Genomic DNA, 20,904 nt, shown 5'->3' with positions numbered 1-20,904 from the left:
AGAGGATTTTGCCCAGCAGTGGGCGTAGATAGGATGATGATGATGATGACTGGACTGGAAAGACGGGCACTGGACAGACGGCGGATACTCAACAGCAACGGCATGATGGACGTCAGGATCATGGCCGTTGCGATAATGAGTCATTATCGTAACGGTCATCATCACGACGGTCGTCGTCGTTATTGAACGTCCACCGTCTATATACGAACGAGTAGTCATCCATTGGTTCGTAAAACACCAGTGGCAAGGGGCATCGAAGGCCACTGCTTGCGAAAAGGCAGCCAGCCGGACAAGCATCTCGGGACGAAGGACAGGGTCGTCTGTGGTCAGCCTTTTCAAGGTTTTCTCTTGTATACGCGTACTTTCTGTATCCTGTGGAGTCATTCTCATGGGTGACAGTCTTTCGTGGAGGAAACGTAACGCCTTCTTATTCCCGGACCTGAGCCTAGCCAGCCCTTTGCAGTTTGCTGGAAATTCGCAGTGATCTGTGCTGCTTGCCATTTGGAGTAATACCATGTCTTTGTCTACTGGGAATTCTCTGGAGGTTACTTGGTGTGTTCTTGTGTTGTCATTCGGTCACGGTTCCCGAGTGGACTGTTGCTCTTGTTCGCACACAGTGTTGAGGCTTTCTTCTGTCTCCGTCTTTAAGATGTCCCAAGCTACAAACACCGCACCTTCTACTCCCACTTCCCCCACTTGAGTAGAGTCTTCCTGACACAATAAAGGCTACCTCCTCCTCCTCCTTCAGTCTAATGGGAGACTTGTGGATAGGGCAAGTCTTATTTCGAATACGAGTTCTGTTTGTGCTTTTTTTGGGGGGTTCAAGTTTAAACCGCTAGCTCTCGAACGTTGCCGCTGCTCTGGGAACGAAGGGTGGGGTGAATTCAAGTTACCCACCCATTGCAATACGCCAGGTTGAAAAATAATGATGGGTACGTGAGCTGGAAACTTCAATTAGTGCTTACGGCGACGAACTCGCACTATGGTCGTAAGATACCCAAGGGACGGGAATAATTATACGGCGCATGTAGAGAGAGTCGACGAGCTCGGATGAGTATAATATCTCCACAATAACGCAGCAACCTCTGCCCAGTTTCAAGTCCCAAAGCAGAAACGTTACGATGTTGAGAAACGACAAGCTGTCTTAAAGGTTATACGATGTCGTACGCAAACGTGGCACGGGACACGACCGCCTCGACGTCGAGAGAATTCGCCACCCATTACGAGCGAGTGAGTACGGTATCACGACCGCACGCCTCCGTACTTTGTCCGACCGGAATCACGTTCCAGTCCCTCCTCTCACCCTCCTCATCCGCTTTTTGTCGGACAGCCCTCCTCTCCCTAACGTTGCCGGCGACCGCCTGGATGCCTTTTGTCTTGGAGGGGCCCTCGTTTGCGTGCCCGTGGAGAGCGTCCCGGACGAATGAGGCGGCGCTGCGCGCCTTTTGTCCTTGGACTAGAACGCGTGTCGCGTTCGGCCGGACTCGCGGCAGCATATATCACGCAGCCTCGCATGCGACCGGCCACGGCGGTGGGGCGAAGGTGGCAGCGCCGCTGTTGCGCGGCCTCGAATTGTTCTAAACGACTGTTTCTTCGAAATGACTGCGTGGGTGCGGCGTAGGGACCGGAGGAGGTGCGAGCTTGACCGCACGAAGGCTGGACACTTTCCTCCGTCCGAGCACTGGCCGCGGCGTTCTCGGAGATGTTGTCCCTTCTTGAAGACAGTAGTATTTCTAGGGCTACCTAAATGCGAACATTTTTGGGTCTGTTTGTCCGTCCGTCGATTCAGCCGTCCGGACAAATGCGTGAACATAAAGTATAGTTAAGACCATTCCAAGCTCCTACAATTGATGCTTTGGATCATAAATGTCCCCATTATATTCAGCGCAACGGAAACATCAGACATATCTGAGACAAAATATACGGACAGTACCAGCGTCTTTCTATTAGGAACACATATGTCAAATCGGTATTTCACGATATATAAAAAAAAGGTGAACGCATCAAAAAATGTGGCGAAGAAAGACGAGATAGATAAAAACGCTAAAGAAAAAATGGCGCAGCTTGCACCAGTGGTGCAAGGCTGGAGAAACAGGAGAGCTGGCGGCCCCTCTCCCTTCGTCGAAGACCCGGATGTTGCACCTCACATGGGTTTCCGAACTGGCCGCTGAAAGTTCTCCATGACTGGCTGCAGGGCCGCATTGTTTTTTTCCGCAGCTTTTCCCATCTCTCCCAAAGTGGACCGCGTTAGCACGCGCTATAGAACCCGCGGCAACGGGCTTCGCGAACTCGGCGTCTGTAGCCTTAACTCAGAGTCTGTGCTCCCCCCACTTCAGGCACGAACGCACGTGAACTGGCCAGGAGAACAGCATGCGAGAGATCATGCCACGAACGCTGGGCAGAGTGTGCTCGAAGGTCGAGCCTGCCGACGCCACGCGCTCCTCACGAGGCGCATACACGCTCACATGCGATCGGTATTTTTTCTTGGTATCTTTTTCTGGTAACGCTGGACGGCGAGACTAAAAGCTTAACAGCTCTGCTAATATGTCGGTTCGAGCTTATCCAAGCGCAACGGCAGCATTTTTTCAACAGACGGCACGCGAGCAGAGCGAACGCGGGAAAATTGAAATGAGTTGAGCAGCCCTCCATTGCATTTATCACGAGAGGGGCGAGATGCGAGTTAAAGGAGCGTAAGGGGTGGGAGTGGGAGATAGGAGGTGGTTAATTACGTGACCGGGGCGGCAGAAGGATGTCGTCGTCTTTGGACGACGCTTGCAGCGAAGCAAAGTCCGTACGCGGTCAATCTTTTTTTATTTTTTGTCCGTGTGTTCTGTCATGGCCCCTACCATCGCAGGTGTCCGCAGTGTTTGAATTTTCACTTACGTACGCTTTTCCTGAGAACTGCTACGCTGAATTTCATCCCATTTACAACGCAACAACTAATCCGACCGGGCTTTGCGTGAAAGGCTGATCTCGTCATTAGCACTCACTCACTCACTCACTCACTCACTCACTCACTCACTCACTCACTCACTCACTCACTCACTCACTCAAACTCGTTAATTGGCTAGTTAATTATCTTATTCACTCAGTCAATTACTTACTTACTCAACAGTTCTCTTGTTCATACACTCATCCATTCTTTCATTCACTCAATCATAAGTTGTAATTCTCACATTCACTCGTGAAGCTACTCAGCCGTTCGTTCGTTCATACACTCATCCATTCACCCACTGAATACTCACTCAACCTTGTTAACCGACTAGTTACTTCTCCCATTCACTCGACCATTCTCTCGTTCATACGCTCGTCCATTCTTTCATTCATCCACTGACCCGTTGTCTTGCCTGCCTTATCGTTCACCCGCGAGTACGTCCTCCCACTCTCCCATTTTCCTCTTCCTTCATCCACTCGGTTATTCTCTCGTTCACTCATTTGTCCACTCGGTCACCTGTGCAGCGCGGCACGCTTGACTCAATTACAACCGCCGCGAAAGAGGACAAAAATCGAAGGAGGAGAAAATTAAGCGGCCGTATTGACACGAGCGTCCGTAATTGGGACGTCACTGCGACGCGTTCTTTGTCCTGTCCCGTCTCTCTCGCAGCAATTAGCCAATTAAACTTGAGAGAGCTGTTGTTGCGCAAGGCGCTTGGAGATTGCATCAGGAAAGGCAAATAAATACGCGAGATAAAATCGCCGAAAAGGAAGCGCGCAACGGTTGCCAACAGCCTACCGCGGGGTGCGCGTACTTGCATTTTATCAGCCCGTAGCTGATAAAATGAAAGAAAGAATAATAATAACGGAGCCGGTTTACAGCCGGTTTACAGCCGGTTTCTGAACCGGTTTCGCGCCGTTGGTTTTACGCGTAGAGTGAACCTGTCATGAACCTCCAAGAACCGTTGCACAAAAGCGAGGAATTAGTCGTCAAATGCTGCGCTGCTTATAGAGCTGCTGCCCGTAGGGTTGTCGAAAGTTTCTGCCTCTTGAGCGTGACAATCACACTTGAAACCAAAAGCTCTCACGCTCGTTATAATGACAGCGCTTTAGACAAAATCAGGCTTTATTCGAAGCGTTCCGTGGTCTCCACTTTCAACGAATTGTCGCTGATAACGAAGTCAGTTTTCTGTACCGAGGACTTCGTCATAACAATGTTTTGCTGTTTATAGTGATGCTAAAACACCTTGCAGAATGACTGAAGACGTCTTCGGCTGGAGCTCGTGTAGGGAAGCAGCACTGGAGATTCCCTTGTGCATCGGCATGTGAACTGGCCGCTTACGACGGTCGTGACGGCCTGTGGCAGTGCTGTTTGCCGAAACGTGAAGCAACATACGGTACTCGCGTCGAACCTTCTCAGCTATTTTTATTTCTGTTGCTTTTAAAAGCTCGGTATAAGGAAGAAAGGAAGAATTCCTGCGTGACATGCGATCTGCACGCGCGGTTAAAGGCACGCGCTCGGCCGCGAGGCAGTTTGATTCGCTCCTCAGAGCGCCGAACCATCGTGCAATATTTCACGCGGCAGGCCGTTACAAATACAGGCGTAAGCACGCGCATTATACAAGAAAGGGCGCCGAACGAGTGCTGTGCTGGTTGCACGAGCGCACGCACACGCGCGTCTCATCGCTTTTCTCGTTTTATCTCGTTTGTCTTCTTACGAGGAGTGAGGAAGGAGAACGTGTGAAAGTCGGTGGAGCATTACAAACAAGCCTTAGGGCTGCTCAACGCGGCCACGTTTACACGTTCCTCGCGGGAACGGGACCATCCAAGGTAGCCTCCAAGGTCCGGTCCTCTCTCCCCCTCTTTTCCCCTTTGTTTTTTACGTCTGTCCGTGTTCGTTCGCTGTAATTTTGGGCGGCTTCACGTGATGGGGTAGTGAGTAGTATACGGGCACGAAATCGGGAGACCTTTAGTGGTGCAAGAAAAATGGTCCCGGAAGAAATTGTTCCGGAAAAAAAAATATGGTCCCGAAACCGAGGTAAGAAAATATGTCCCGTCCCGTTGAAGTAACCGATTGTGTCGAGGCCTCCATTTTCGATTTTCAATTTCTCTGGGCCCATTTTTCTGGGACCAATTTATCCAGAACCGTAGCTTCCGGGACCATTTTCTCCGGCACATTTTTTTCCCGTTCGATCTTACGTACTTCCGCTTGAGCAGTAACTCATCCGTCACTGTCTCTCACGAGGGAGGGAGATGCCGCTGAACTAATCGGGGTAGGGAAGAGCGGGTAGTGAGGACGATGTCAATGCGTCGTATCGTATATACTCACGGGCACATTTTTGGTTGGAGCCGCACATGTTCATATCCTGCGACATTAAAACAGCGCTGGAAGCACTGCATGGCATTTTTTGGCAAGGAGGAAACGAATATTTTGGCGTGCTAGGAACGGTGGAGATTCATCTTCTTGACTAATGTTAAAAAGGTGATGAGAATAAAAATGGGGAGCACTATTCAACTCCTCCACAGCTATAGGACGCGCATCCAGGAGCAGAGAAAGACCGCATTTTTTAAAAAAATAGTTTAGTTGACACACCCGCACATGTTAACGCTTTTATCGTTGGTCCACGAGTGGATACTTTTATGGTCCTGCGTGGGCGCCTATTTGGACTTCTGAATTTTAGGAAGAGGAGAGGGAGCAAAAAACGTTTTTGGAGCCGATAATGAAGAAAAGTAAAGAACAGTGGGTGGAATCTTCTGCTGTTTAAACGGCGGCGCAGTTTTACGGGACTTGGGGCAGTGCGCCAACTTTCGCCCTAAACGGGGCTTCACCGCACAGCGCGCTGCGCCGTGAAGCATGCGTCGTCACCGGCAGTCGTTGCAATCTTCCCGCTTACTGTCAGAAGCAAAGAATAAAATAGTTCTACTGCTCAGTCGGCCCGACTGAGCAGTAGACAAAAGACAAATGATAAGACAAAATAGCGGGAGTGACTCTCGCTATTTTGCCTTATCGGCGCTAACCATTTTAAGGGTTAGATGACGCCGTGCCGTGTCAAACAGCATGAAATAAAGGCACGGGTCTTGCACAAGCAAGAGAGGAGATTCTGTTAAGCTAGCAGTTATGTGCAAGTAAGTAATCAGGTCGGTAGGTGTGTCTTAACGTGCAGCAATGATTTTTGGGGGGAGGGGTGGAGGGAGGAAAGCGCCCTCCCGACCTCCCTTGGGAAAGCCCTCTGTTTACGCTCGAAAAAAAAGTTGACAGAACACTAGTATTCGGCTTATTTGGATAAGCACGACGCAGTTGCTCGGCTGTTTTACATGCATAGAATACTGCATTAATCGGTCAATAGAACGGTTATACGCTAGGGTATTTTTTCTCTTGTGTTTAGTGAACATCAACGTTTATTTTTAATTTCTACGGAGTCTGGTCAGGTTAAGTTAGGCAATGCATCAAATTGCCTATTGTTTCCTCTTAGTTTGTTTTTCTTTCAGTTTCTTTTTTTTATTGTTAGTTATGTTATTTGTTTAGAGTCTCGTTTGGGTTAGAGTGAAGTTAAAATTTTGTCAGCTTTGGTGCAAAAGGAACCATTTTCTCTATCTTTATTCTTCTCGGGGCTATTTCTCATGACTGTAATTGTGTTTTAACATCAGGAATATCTATTGGTCATTTGTCTGAAATCTGGTTAAATGTGTAGGCACTCAAATCAACTCTCTCGTCTCCAGTTTTCTCTTATTTATCGCTCTGTCAGCTAGTATGTTTTAATTATCTGAACATACATTTTCAACTTTCTGGACGAGTGATCGGCCCAGTATTGATGAACTGTTAAGAACAATTAGAATTTTTGCTTTTTTGTGCGTGTTTGCAAGAAATAAAGGTTGTAAAGTAATTGTTTGACTAAAAATCTGCTCCCAAACCGACTTGCACTGCTCCAAAAGTCGTTTTTGGTGCTCCAAAGCTGCTCCAAAACGTCCCTTTTATGCTCCGAAGCTGCTCCAAAACAGCATTATTCCTGCTCCCTCAGCTGCCCCGAAAGCCTCAAGCCCGCTTCCACCCCTGTCTTTAGAACTGTGCGTCCTTCAAGCCTGTCTTGGCAAGTTCTAGATTTTGCTGCGCAAGCGCAGTTGCGTAATCCTGTCGACTGCGCCATGAAATCGGGGCTAGCGCAGCTCAGTGATAAAACAGCTGCCCGTATGAAAAGGTCTAAACGCCAGCGACGTGCACTGGCTCCGTTCATGTCCTTACACAATCCTCCTCAGCGCGCCAACTTCGAAATTGTTATTCATTTCGGAAAAAAGCTTTCATTGACGCTCTAACGATATACGCCAGCGCTCAATAATCGCGCGCGCGTGGTCAGCATGTACCGATTTGTCCTGCCGAAGTTCTTTTTTTTTTTTCCGCACACACAGGAAACGAGTTCCATTGGCACCTAACCCCGCGGTGATCGTTTTAAAGAAAGTGCACGCCGCTTATGCGATGCGACCACTAAAGCGAGCGCGACCTTCGACTGCCCGGCATACCTGTCTTCGCGATACGCACGTACGTGTCTGCCAGTATATTAATGCGTGCACGGAATCCCGTTTTGCCGCTTGGCTCGCGCGCAGTCGCGAGAAGGAAGGGCACGTACGCGCAAACTTCTCGGTCGTTTATATCGCGCGTGCACGCGTTCTTGTTTTCTTTGGTTGCCGTACGTCTTCGCGCCAAGTTGTGGTAATAAAACTTGCCTTTGCAAACATACCGAACGTCGTTCCCACGGTAGGTAGTGAGAGCCGCGTGGAGCCGTTCGGAAGCTTCCCTCTTTTTTTCGGGTTGTACCCTGGCAGAGTAGTTCGCCGGGTGTATTCGGTCGCTGCAGGCTGCTGCCGTCTTGCCAGAGGAGTTGCGTCTTTTACGGGGTGTGCATGACGCCGGTGATGCCTCTCCAAGGAGCCGTTTCTTTAGACGGGTGTCTGTGAAGAGCAGCTGTGTGGAGCTGCTTCTGTCGCTGCTGTGTCTTTTAGGGGCAGCGAAGCTCGGCTTGTAATGCGATATTCGCTGAAAAGGAAAAAAAAAGAGAACCATGAAAGAACAGCGAGTTGAATGATGAACTGTTTATTAAACAAGAGTGGAGCAAGACCTCAGCCCTGAGGCACGCCGTATGCACTTGAGTATTCATGCCGGCCGCCCCTTTGTCGAGCTGTTTGTGGCTGAAATGCTGTTTTACACTTCTAATGATTTATTTAACCATTTAGGCGCGCATTCGGGGCTTTAGTTTCTAATGCCCGAGAGAAGAGAGATGCGCCCCTCGCGGCCTCCTTGCAAACTACCACGTTTTATTTTATTTTGTTTATTTTTTCACGCTACCGCAGTTTTCAGAGTTCTGATTTTCACCTGTTCTATGGTAAGCATCTATAGTCTTCATTTGTTCATGCCCAGGTTATATAGGTAAAACATGTTAAAACCAATCAAGCGTTAACGGTTAGGTTAAGAACGTTAAAGGGGCCCTGAAACATGCTCTGCCGACGGTACGGAGCGCATGATTTTCCGAGCATAGCAATTCCAGGAATCCCCTCTCGCAGGAATTTTGTTGTTGCGATTAATAGGTATACAGACTTGTCCCGCGTGAAATGTGAATGTTTTTATCCCCCTCTCCCGCGCCGTTTGAAACCTTGTAAGGAAAGTACCGCCGTGATGGCATTAATGGGGAACAGACTGATTCTGCGCACGGCTGCGATTTCCGGTCATATGCGTTAGTGAAGAGTTAAAGTGGCGACATCTGTTGCGCGCTCATGAAGTTGTAGATGATTACTGCGGCCGCGCTAGTCGTGGCATTAAGGCGAAAAAATACCGAAGTTTGAATAAGTTTCGATGTTCATGTGCTTTTCTCTATTGCCGTCTTATATTGATTCATTGATTGTTGGTTTTTACGCGCCGACGCAACGAAGGCGATGAGGCGCGCCGTATACTGGAGGGCGCCTGAATAATTTTGACCACCCGGGGATCTTTAACGTGCGCCGAAATATCGTACACACGGGCGTTTTCGCTCGTCGCCTCCATCAGAAAAGCGACCGCCGCGGCCGGGAATCGAACCCGCGACCTCGTGCTCAGCAGCGCACATTCTTAGCCACTGAGCCACCGCGGCGGGTACGCCATCTTATATGGCTGTAGCAATCGACGCATGCAGAGTGGAATGAACGGTCCTATAGTATCTCAATTGTGTTGCGGGAAAGCTAAGGGGAAGATGGAGGGGGCCTCCCAGTAAGGAGTTCGAACAGTCAACTCTCGTTATAACAAAGTTTTCGAGGCTAGGAGACTGATTTCGTTATAAGCGATACTTTGTTAAAAGCGGCGATTTGTTCTTCATGCACTGTATTGGAGTAAATTTCGCTATTAATCATGAGAAGCAGCTTCAGGTGATTGAGGTTACGATCCAGGAAAGATCTTTCTTGGGACTTTTAAGTTTCGTCTACCATGAAGTTTTGCTGTAGAGTGGGTTGACCCAACGTTTTTAGAGCGGAAGCTGTATACTACGCTAAATATTTCAAGGTCATTCATCGCCTCGCAAGTGACGTTCAGCCGCCAGCCCGCAAGCTCTGCCTTTCTTGTCGCTTCGCCCGCCTCGCTGCTGCGGTACCACGTGACTAGGCGAGGGACTAGCGGCTGCTTCGCCGGCGCTTGGTCCCTCAGCGTCCCCATGGGCGGCGAGCGGAATGTGCTCGGACATGTGCATGCCTTTAAGCGTAAGCGAAGAGATGAATCCAATCATCCCTTAGATATAGCTAGACGGCAGGCTGGGAAATTTCAAGAAAAGTTAACAGCAGCTTACGAAACACTGTGCTTTCGCTCGTTTAGAAGTGTTAAATTTGGGCCATTTTTTTCCTTGCAAGGAAAGAAAAACAGTTTGCATTTACTTCGTCAGGAAAGCGGCGAGTCTCGGCAGCGGCTGCTCAAATGTCCGGAAAATGGAAAAGTCTGAAGCATCGAGTTACAGACCCAAAAACCGTGCAGTGTTACTGAGTACAACCGTTTTACAAAAGGACCCAGATTATCGGGATCTTGCAAAGTACCGCGCACAGAAAATTGGTTGTCCACTGTGCAAGCAGTAATCCCTCCTCATTACGAAGTCCTCTGAGCAGGAAATTCGCTTTGTTGTAAGCGATACTTAGTTACAAGCTCATATTACTACACTTCGAATGAAGCGTTCTGGTTATAACACACGTATCTGTAAGGTTATAATCTGTATCTGTAAATATCTGTAAGGTTATATTCTTACAGATATTTTATTTGCCCCTTCTTTCCATACGTCGTACCCCGACATACGGGCTGTGTACCCAGCCCACTTAACAATTGAGAAGCTCGCCGATCAGTAATCAACCAAGAACAAAATCAGTACAGTTAGATTCGGCCGATGCGGTTGTCATCCTTCTCCTAACGACCCGCACGTGTTTCGCAAGAAAAACAAGAGAAATGTATAGCGACACAGGACGAGTGTCGAGTGAGTACACACACGAGGCAGCCTCCGGAGGCTGGTGCTGTTTGTGCGGGGAAGGAGGAGGAGAGGGGGCGTGGCGCAAACGCGTGGTGGACTTCTTTTGTCTCTGTCGGTCGTGACCTGGTTCGTTTCCCGAATGCCAGGCGAGCGAGCGGCTCCTCTCCGAGGCGGTCCGGCAGAGAGGCCGCTCTGAAAGCGTCCGAGCTGGCTGCTATTGCTTGCCTGCCCCCTGCGCTCTTTGAAACGGCCGGCTGACAGCGGCGTTAGCAGCCGTGCTAGGAGTGTGTACGCAGCGGAATGATCTCGTCCTTTCTTTAACTCCTTTCCTTTCCTCTTCCCACTCCCATCGCCTTGCCTTTGTGTACTCGTTTTAAAGACGATTGTCTGTCTGTCTGTCTGTCTGTCTGTCTGTCTGTCTGTCTGTCTGTCTGTCTGTCTGTCTGTCTGTCTGTCTGTCTGTCTGTCCGTCCGTCCGTCTGTCCGTTCGTCCTTCTGTTTGTCTGTCTGTCCGTCCGGGCGTTCGTCCTTCTGTCTGTCTATCTGTCTGTCTGTCCGTTCGTCCTGTCTGTCTGTCTGTCTGTCCGCGCGTCCGTCCGTCTGTGTGAAAACTATTCCAAGCACAGCAGACTCAATGCCCCGCAAACATTATCTTGTCACATTCTTTCTTTCACCCCCCCCCCCTTCATACACACACACAATTGAAGCGGAGGATCGTGTCACATCGCGTCAATGCCTCTTAAAATTACCGTGAGTGTCCCCTATCCCAATCCGAATTTGTTTCCACCGATAGGCTTTGGCCGTGTTGAAGTCCATCCGTCCTTCTCCCAAGGCCATCCGCGTCAACGTCATCCCCATTTGAAGGCCGTGTGAAGGCCGTCCATGTCAACGTCATCCCTCTCCGCACAACATTTGTCCACTCCGGGGGATGCTGCTGTGGGTTTTCAGCAGGAACGGTGCAGGATAGCGGGTGGAGCAGGGCGAATTCACGGCGGCTTTTCGCGTGCAAAAGTACTTGAAAGGGAGCTTTCAGGCTTAGCTGACAGCGTATGGAGTGCGAGAGTGGTGAAATGGGTGATGAAAAACGGTGTAAACAGTACCGCCAGGCAGATAATAGGTTCCCTGAGAACATGGGGAAAATGGGGGTGAAATTACGAAAAGTAACGGGGAGAGGCGACTGCCCTGGGGGCTGTCCTGGACTTCCAGAACTGTCGGGGCTATTCTTGGGGAATTTATTGTGATTGAAGAAACTTCTGTTTTGATTGGCTAATGACAGACAGCAGAGCCAGTCACCGGACCCCTTTTTCCGTGACGTCAGGAATTCCCAGCATTATCCCCGGTGCCGTTTCAAATGTCTTCTCCTTATTTCAGTGGACAACATCAAGTAGTGATGGCTAAAATAATCACGGTGGGTGGTGTGGTGGGGTTTTGAGGTTGTGTTTATCATTCATTTAGTAGTTACAAACCAACTCTTACACTTCACACGCACCCTGCAACCGTGACAAGTGGGAGAGTCGCTGACCAGCTGTGCGCTCCGGGACTAACACCTGTTAACCTGGGCTCGGATACATGCACTCGGAAAGCCTGCACACAAACCGAGATACATTTTTTCTGCTCATTGAGTTATTAAGCCAAACACCACGTTTAATGTGCATGTTTCCAGCGTGGCAAATTTGTATTGTAGCATTTCTTTTTTTCTTTGCTTCAACGGAACGCTAACGAAAACTTGTGACATTGTATACGTGTCTGCCGACGCTGTGACATCAACCTCATCAACAAATCGACTGGAAGCCCACACAAAAAAAGCTCCGCTCTCTTCAACACAATCTCTGCTGTAATCCGAACAAACACTCACCGTTACTTCGCACGTTTCTTTCTTTCCGCTGTTGCGACTTCAGTATCCAATTTGTCTCCCAGGAATTTGTATCCGGTGAATGGGGGCGATGGTTCTTTCACAAACACCCTCCTCCCTCTTCGAGGATTCCGGTGCCGCAGTGGCGGTGAGAAGAGAATCGAACAGCCCCTCCTCGCAGCCACTGCAGTCGCCTCGAAGAAGTCACCGTGCAAAGGAGACGCTAGCGCTTTCGCCTGCAGCTCGGACAATCGGCCACTGTTGTACGAAGGCCGCAGAGGCTGCACCCATCCATCACCCGCTGCCGAAAGAAATGGAATCGCCTCCCCGCTGTGCTTTAAGTGTACACGTGGGCTTTGGACAACGCCGTCTACTGTGCCGCGTATTGCTGGCTGCGCTTTGTCAAGCGCGAGGCTCCTTTGTTCCTCGTTAAATTCGTTTGTGCGGCCGATCCTGCCTCTTGTGTTGTGATCGTGACTGCTTCATTATGAGGTAATGCAATCGTGGGGACAGAGAATTGTCTTCGGTATATGCAGTCCTTCGTTAAAAAAAATTAAACCCGTTCCACCCAATGTGAAAGCTGACGGAAGTGCAGAGCAGTGATTCGCCACAATGGGCTGTAGGCGCCGTTATCCGCTCACTGCCACGCAATTCAAATTTCCCGCCTTCGCAGTGCTCGCGCGCCCCCTGCCTGAAACTGCGCAAGCGGGAGTTCTTTTCTTTTTGTGCTTGCTTTTCCTCCCGCACGTGCGGGCATTGCACTAGACGATACTATAAAGTCTTTCTTGGGCTACTTAAACCCAGAAATTTTGGTCTGTCTGTCTGTATGTCTGTCCGTCTGTCTGTCTGTAACTCGATTCAGCCACCCGGCCAAAGTAAAATTGATATTGCGCAATGGTCTTATATACTCACAGCCAAATGTAAACGTCTAAGCCCGGTTTATATGTTCATACTTGTCAACTTTGTTGAACAAGAACAAGACATTACGCAAATATAAGACAGGAAATTTGTACACAAGGGATATTTACAGTGTTCCTTTATTAAATAATTCATGGATGCTTGGTTTTTCGATAACAAATGATATTCTACATCTACTGCAGAAAACCGCCGCCTCCTGGTGGCATATGAAAAATCACGCGGCAACAGCAACGAAAGGTTCCACTAGCTAGGTTCCACGTTCTGCTTGGAACGCACGTGGAGCACGGCCACGCGGTTCTATAAACCTTGTACTCGGCCGCCTCCATTCACGCGCGTCTCCGCCGTACTGCAGCGCTGGCATCGAGGAACCCGGCCTGTAGCAGTGGAACGCGGTAAATTGAAATCGCTTTGCGCAAACCTTTAGTGTGTTTACCTGAGCGCGGCGGTAAAGGAACAGCATGAGAGGTGAGCGGGAAAGCAAAGGGGGGCATTTTCTTGACAAATGTCTACAAGACTATCGTCTTTTGACGACATTTGCAACGAAAGGAGCAGATACGCGGCCAATTTTTTTTTCGCTTGCTATCGTAAAAACCAACCCAACGAGCGTTCCTAACTAAATGAACGCGGGCGCTGCCGGTTGATTACGTTTATTTTGCCTCAAATGTACCTGCAGTTTTCTTTGCGCTAAACAACGGGGTCATGTGTGACAAGCGCCAGCGGTTCACGAGTTTCGAATGGTTGTGACTATACTAACCGCTTGGCTTTCGAAGCCTCTGGGTTACGCCGCGACGGCAGCCGCTACGAAGGAACGCCGTGTGGTACAGCGAGCGAGCTACGACGACAAGGCGAGCCTCTAAGGTGCTCTGCACTTAAAAAGAACAGGATTTGCTGTATCTACACTGCGTCGGGGTCATTAAGGAAGCTCGAATAACGCGTGAATTCGAATAAATCGATCTATTCATAACGGGGCTTCAGTGTACCGTGCAGGAGCCGTCATGAGTAACTGAAACGCGGATTTGTGAATACCACAAAGCATTTGTCTTACTGGCTGTATGGCAGTCATTACCGGTTTGCAGGCAGCCTTTTCGGTTAGGGAGGACTTCTTTAAGCGCACACCGATGCAGCCAGGCGGTTTACGAAAGAAGAAACTCTTGTAAATTTACAAGACCGTGTTCCAATTACTTTTGACGGCACCTGTACGTTCGTGCGTAAGTATGCGCTGCGGCATTCCCGCCGCCACCGCCATTGTCATACTGAAGAAACTAATGAAATTGCCCTAACAGCTTTAGGTATGAGTACGGTTCCACTGAGTTTTTTGCCATACAACCATTTAGCTCAGTGATTTCAAATTCCAAAGCTGTGAATATAGTGTTTCAGGCTAAGTGAAGATGGGTTCTAAGGCTACTTCTGGCTAGCTTAAGTGTGTCAAAAAGCGTCTCGATACGCTGCACACTGATACTATATCATCACTGTCATTATCATCATTTATTGCCACTGCAGGATGAAGGCCTCGCCATTAACCTCGAACTGCTCGTATTCTGCGCTGTGCCAATCCGTTGTTTGGCACCAACTTTCTTTATCTTCTTCGTCCTCCGAGTTTTCAGTCTTCTCTTATTTCTAGTCTCCCGTCTCTCGGTCGCCACCCTGTTAACCTGGTGGTGGCCACTGGTTATCAATTCTCCGCATTACCCGTCCAGCCAAACTCCGCTGCTTTCTCTTGATATCAGCTAGGATATGTCTTAAACTCGAGTTTGCTTTATAATCCAAGACGGCTGTTTCGTGAACCCTAAACGTCACTCGTGTCATGACTGACAAGGCTCGCGGGAATGACCGAAGTTTCCTTTCAAGGCGCGTACTGAATGTGCGTTCTAAATAAAATTCAGGACTGATTCCGCTCTGAAAGAGTTGGTTAAAGCATGCGACTGCACGTGGTGGGTGTATTCAGGCATCGCCTCCTGTATTTTTTCAATGCCAAACTCATCAGCCCCTATCAACCAACCAAGCCCTTTCCTTATACCGCTGCTTTAGTGCTTTAGTCACGTGACGGGTTACTCTTGAGGCGACGCGTGGTGGAAAGCGCAGCAACGTAGACAGAACGTGCTCCACCGTGGCACTTAACTTTCTATCGCTGGCCGGAGCGCCGCTGCTTCGGCGGCCTCGAGCATCGGTTGCCTCGGCAACCAGGCACAAGCCGCTCTCGAATTCCGCACGGTCGTGTTGACCGCGGTTACTCCTGCGTCCCCACCTTACGGCATGTGGCGGAAACAGGAGTCACTATCACTATCACTACTATTCTAAAGCGGGCGATGCATTTGGCATTGAAAAAATAAAGGAGGCGATACTGCTTCTTATTACGGGTATAAGATCATTACCTCACTCCTCATGTCAGGGTGGTGGTGATACAATGATCCGCTTTTTTGATGGCGGCAAAAAGCGAAGACGCCTGTGTGTTCAAGATTTCGGCGCACGTTAAAGGTCCCCAGAAGGTGGTCAAAATTAATCTGAAGCCCTCCACTACGGCGCGCCTCATCGCCTGCGTCGCGCCGGCGCGTTAAACCCCACAATCAATCAATCAATCAATCAATCAATCAATCAATCAATCAATCAATCAATCAATCAATCAATCAATCAATCAATCAATCAATCAATGATGCTACGATGATGGTGATGATGATGATGATAATGGTGGTAGCGGCGAGGATGTAGGGGGGCGTACGTGTAGCGAAGGGGATGCATCATACTCCTTGATAAAGAGCGCTATTTTGGGATCATCATCATCACCAGCCTATCTACGCCCACTGCAGGTCAGAGGCCTCTCCCATAGATCTCCAATTACCCCGGTCCTGCGCTAACTGCGACCAATTTATCTCCGCAAACTTCCCGGAATTGGGATAGCGACCTTCTTTCCCCCCTCTTTTTTTCTTTTCTTTTGAATAAAAATATTTTAAATCAATCAATCTTGATCTCATCTGCCCACCTAACTTTCTGCCGCCCCCTGCCACGCTTGCCTTCTCTAGGGATCCACTTTGTTACCCTTAATGACCAACGGTTATCTTGCCTTAGCATTACATACCCTGCCCACGTCCATTTCTTCTTCTTAATTTCTACTAGTATGTCCTTAACACGCGTTTGTTCCCTTACCCACTCGGCTCTCTTCTTGTCCCTTAAAGGGACACTGAAGTGATATGTAAACATTGCGGGATTACTAGCACAAATTGTAGTCCGGAGTCCCCAGGCCATGTTTCGACCACTCTAGGCGCGTTTACGCGATTTTATTTAGTAGAAAAACTAATTCGAAAACGCTGTCCTCCTCTCTTTACGCTCGCCCATTTTCTGTGGCGTTTTCGTGTGACGTCAGGAGGGGATGAGCTGGCAATTGGCTGCGCCACGGCTGCGCTACTGCACGGCTCCCCGGCCGACAGAGTCAGTCGGCCCAGCGTTTCGTCCGCCGGCCGCCGGCGGGTCGTCGCAATCAAGGAGGTTAAAAAAAAATTGCTTGGTCGCAATTCATTTGCTTAGTTGAAACGAAGCCAGGACACGTTTGTGAATGGAAGAATGTGCCTTTCTTTACTTGGTTTGTTTGTACACTGTATCTAGCTCCAAGTCAAGGTCGCTTCACACAAGCGCTGCACATGCGACGCTTCGCTGACTGGTACGCCAGTAGGAAAATTTAAGGCCTCTTGAAGGCGGGAGAAGAGTCAGCGAAGTCAATATAGGTACTAAGCAAATAAAATCAACTGATATTTTTACCGTACAGCGTAAAACTAGGGCGCGGGAAGCACTTTTTTGCGCTGGGCGAACAAGCACAGCGGTCAGCAGCACGACTACGCATCTGCGAACGCTTTTCCGTCTACGAAATGCAATTGCTAGACGTGAGCTACTGTGGAAACTCGGGCGACGCTTACTGCACGATCGCAGTACAACAAATAGTCACCTAAGCGGCTTGAAATGCCAAAACTAAATAAAAGTGTAAACCGGTTGTACAATATATACCCTATATTAGCAAGGCATTCGCGTCCCGCTCCGTGGCCTAGCGGTCTCGGGCGCTCGGAATTCGCCGCAAATGTTTTGCGAGTCACGAGTTCGAATCCTCGCGGGTACGTGCTTTTTTTTTTTTTTTTTTTTTTGTAAGTTAACTTTTTTTGTTTTCCGCCGATGTTTTCTATATTGAGTTCACCTTTTTTGGGGCCGCAACGTTCATGGCTACACGAACTAGTTCACAAAACGCGCGCAGGCTGGCACTGGCGCGCTAGCGAGTTCTCGTTGGCGTGCTGTTGCCATAAGCACCGCCAGAAGCATAAGCATATAAGCATAAGCCAGAATGAACAGACCCTTGGCCTGGTGCGAACACGCTTTTTACGATACAGGCATGAGGGAGGCAAGCTCCAAATATGGGGGAAAAGCGCATGACATTTGGGCGTCTGCGGGTACGCAGAGGGCGTTCATGCACTGCGTAGGTCTCGGCTAGTGAATGCTACGACTACAAGCCGTCCTGGGAGGCTTATCTTGTGCATTTTACAGCCGACAACATGGCAGAAGCGCGGTACGATGATTACTGAGATATTGAGAATGCCCATCCATCAACGCCATTGGTTATGTTTTACAGAACCGAAACCGAAACTTGTTTGATTGCTAACCTTGGGCATCATCCAATCACGGCGCCCCTCCTCTCAACGTCACAGCCTTAGTTGGTGCGGCCGCCGCAAACCGCGCATGGTAGTTTTTCTTCTTTCGCGCTTTGTAAAATAATTACCTATTTGTCAACCGAATAAACGATGAAAAGTGTGCTAATTTGAGCCAGTCTACGCAGTGCAAGCAAAAACGGGAGCTTGACAAATTCACTTCAGTGTCCCTTTAACGTTACCCCTTTTATATCTTCCGTTCCATTGCTCGCTGAGTCGTCCTCAATTCAAGTCGAACCCTTTTAGTGAGCCTCCAAGCTTCTGCCCCGTAGGTGAGTAACGGTAAGCATTTTTGGATACGGACGGCCGCCCGTATCTATAGCAGAGGTCGCCACGAGAAGCGTGACGTCTCTCGCCTTGTGTTTGCTTGCCGCTGGCTCTCCGAGGCGTCGTTTACAGCGGAAGAAGTTCAACTAGCCTGCCCTCTCAACCTTTCCCTTGGCTCCCGTTCAATCCGCGCGCACTCACCGTGCAGATTCTTCGAGTGTGCCGACCGGGAGGTGCTCCGCAGATCAAACAGATCGAACCGGCCGTGCATACAGGGAGGGGAAACAATAACCGAAGCCCATCGGAGACATCCGCCGCCCCACTGTTCTTCTGTGTTTCAGACCAAGGTGTATCCGGTCGTCTCGCACGACTTGGAGGGAACGCCGTGCACGGCCCGGTGCTGCACTGTGTGTGCACGGCTTGCTCCAGTGGAGCGGGGAAAGCCGCCGCGGTGGCTGGCCGCGCGTCTCGCCTGTCTGTCTTGGCGGCGAGCAGCCAGCCTTGGTGTCTACTCGGGCCGAACGAATCTGCACGTGCATTCGGGCCGCATTTTTAAAGGACGGTCGCCTTTCTGGGGCTTCCTAAACGAGAAAATTTGGTCTGTCTGTCTGTCTGTCTGTCTGTCTGTCTGTCTGTCTGTCTGTCTGTCTGTCTGTCTGTCTGTCCGTCCGTCCGTCTGTCTGTCTGTCTGTCTGTCTGTCTGTCCGTCCGTCCGTCCGTCTGTCTGTCTGTCTGTCTGTCTGTCTGTCTGTCTGTCTGTCCGTCTGTCCGTCTGTCTGTCTGTCCGTCCGTCCGTCCGTCCGTCCGTCCGTCCCAGTGAAGAGATGAAAGAATGCTTGAAGACGAAGTACGTAATAGACAAGACCGTTTCAAGCTACTGAAACTGCTGGTGGGGGTCATACACGTCCGCGTTCTTTTTTAATTAAGAAAAAACAGTGTGTGTGTGTGTGTGTGTGTGTGTGTGTGTGTGTGTGTGTGTGTGTGTGTGTGTGTGTGTGCGTGCGTGCGTGCGTGTGTGTGTGTGTGTGCGTGCGTGCGCGCTCTTCGCATGACACGTTTAAAGAATCCAACAACTTTGTTTTAAAATTTTACGCCGTGAAACCCCTTAGGCCCGAGGGGTACGGAGTTATAGCAGCGGCAGGTAACAATAACACGTCCACCCAATCGGATTGGAAAGAAAACAAAAACACTTCCAGCGGTAGGAATCGAACCTGGGTTCCTCGGGTTACGAAACCGGCATTTCTGCGATTGAGCTATATCACCGCATTCCGTGCGCACAACATTTCCTTTGTGTTCATAACGCGGCCGTTGGCTTTGGCCTTTGGACGGGGGTTCTAGCGGGTGCTAACGCGGTCCACTTGTGGAGAGATGTGAAAGGCTGCGGACAATATCATCGGGACTGCCAGTCATGGAGAACCTTCAGCGGCAAGTTCAAAGTTCGGACAACTTCCAGCGGCAGGTTGCGCCATGTGAGGTGCAACAGTCAGGTCTCCGACGAAGGGAGAGGGGCCGCCAGCTCAGCTGTTTCTCCAACCTTGTACCACTAGTGCAAGCTGCGCCAATCTCTCTCTCTCTCTCTCTCTCTCTCTCTCTCTCTCTCTCTCTCTCTCTCTCTCTCTCTCTCTCTCTCTCTCTCTCTCTCTCTCTCTCTCTCTCTCTCTCTCTCTCTCCCTCCCCAGCAGTTTCTATGGAATGCAAAGCTTGCCGCTTAAATGGGCTGCCTTCAAAAACGGCCTTCTCCGTCCAGCACTCCCGGCCAGATCATCCGAAGTGTTTGTTCACTCGGCAGTAAGTACTTTTTCTTAAAAAGAAACGCATTTCCAACGTCATCACGGCGGTCTCTGCTGTTAGGGCGAAACTATTCCTAGTCAATTTCTGCACCCGCGCCCACTTCGTCGAGGTCGTCCCTTTCATTTAAGATCTTTTAACCTTCGCGGGCACCGTCGTTTTCCAGCATGCTGCATTCGCAGCTATCAATGGAGGAGTCCTTACGTTACGGTACACGGTAACGACTTTCAGTGTACAAATCGTCGCTAGTTGGGCGGTTTGAGTTCGTTCGTCGCGGATGCGTGGGGCGATTTGCAGCGAAGGAGACGCGGTAACGGTTTTTGCTCTGTGACCCTGAGCCGTTACGTCGACTGGGCGTCGCGTCCTCGGCGCCGTGTTTCGGCCTGGCTCGGCTGTGCTGCCGTGGTTACATAGCGGGTAGTTACAGCAGCGGGGAAACCCTGTTCTTTGTACCGCGCGGTACACGTGACAGCAAACCGGCGCATGCGCACTACTGGAAGTATCGGCGCTTCTGCGCATGCGCAGTACCGACACTTACCGCCGTATACCGGTTCAGGGCAGAGGGGTCAATCAATCACACTGCCACGCCCAGTAGTAGACCGACATCATGATGCTTGCGCACGAGGGCCGAACCGGCTGTGTGCATTGCCAGGCGCACCTGCCGTGTGGCGGACGCCGTGCCGTAGGTGGCTTTCTTATATGCTACAACGTCTGCAGTAGTGACTGAACGTGCGCAGAAGGGCGGTTACCAGCAGTGAGCATGCGCAAATGCACCGACCGTGTACTGGATCATATCGAAAAAAAAACTATGGTTGATTCCTCTGTCATGGGAATCAGTAAAACACGAAAATGTGCAGCGAAATCTTCAGATGAGCATGATTTGAGGGTCGGCGGCTGTCTTGTGGGTGTGCTTGGCGAGCGACGTCCTGCTGGCGGGTCGCTTCGGCAAGGGTGTACTGGCGTCATTTCCGTGACGGATATGACGTTAGTGAAATCTTGG

At 49.9% G+C, this 20,904-nt stretch overlaps 2 protein-coding genes across 4 annotated transcripts in view; one reads left to right on the top strand and one right to left on the bottom strand.

Annotated features, from left to right (window-relative positions):
• Positions 1-12,486, bottom strand: part of LOC144138496 (solute carrier family 35 member E3-like) — a 40,164-nt gene extending 27,678 nt beyond the window's left edge. Inside the window, exons 1-2 of one of the 3 annotated variants that reach the window (XM_077670799.1) lie at positions 12,253-12,486; positions 7,668-7,963 (exon numbers count right to left, since the gene is read on the bottom strand). The gene's annotated coding sequence lies outside the window, so the exon portion shown is untranslated. Of the gene's footprint in view, positions 1-7,653; positions 7,964-12,252 lie in introns of all 3 variants that reach the window. The other 2 variants (XM_077670798.1, XM_077670801.1) reach the window with 2 other exon arrangements.
• The window catches only part of LOC144138495 (pre-mRNA splicing regulator USH1G-like), a 235,448-nt gene that overhangs the window by 48,378 nt on the left and 166,166 nt on the right, over positions 1-20,904 (top strand). The window lies entirely within an intron of this gene.

Source organism: Haemaphysalis longicornis, unplaced genomic scaffold (genome assembly GCF_048455015.1).
Source record: "Haemaphysalis longicornis isolate Haplotype H1 unplaced genomic scaffold, Haemaphysalis longicornis Haplotype H1 scaffold_5, whole genome shotgun sequence".
NCBI classification, from domain to species: Eukaryota; Metazoa; Arthropoda; class Arachnida; order Ixodida; family Ixodidae; genus Haemaphysalis; species Haemaphysalis longicornis.
Note: the sequence above shows the minus strand (reverse complement) of the source record. Positions and strands in the feature narration are given on the sequence as shown.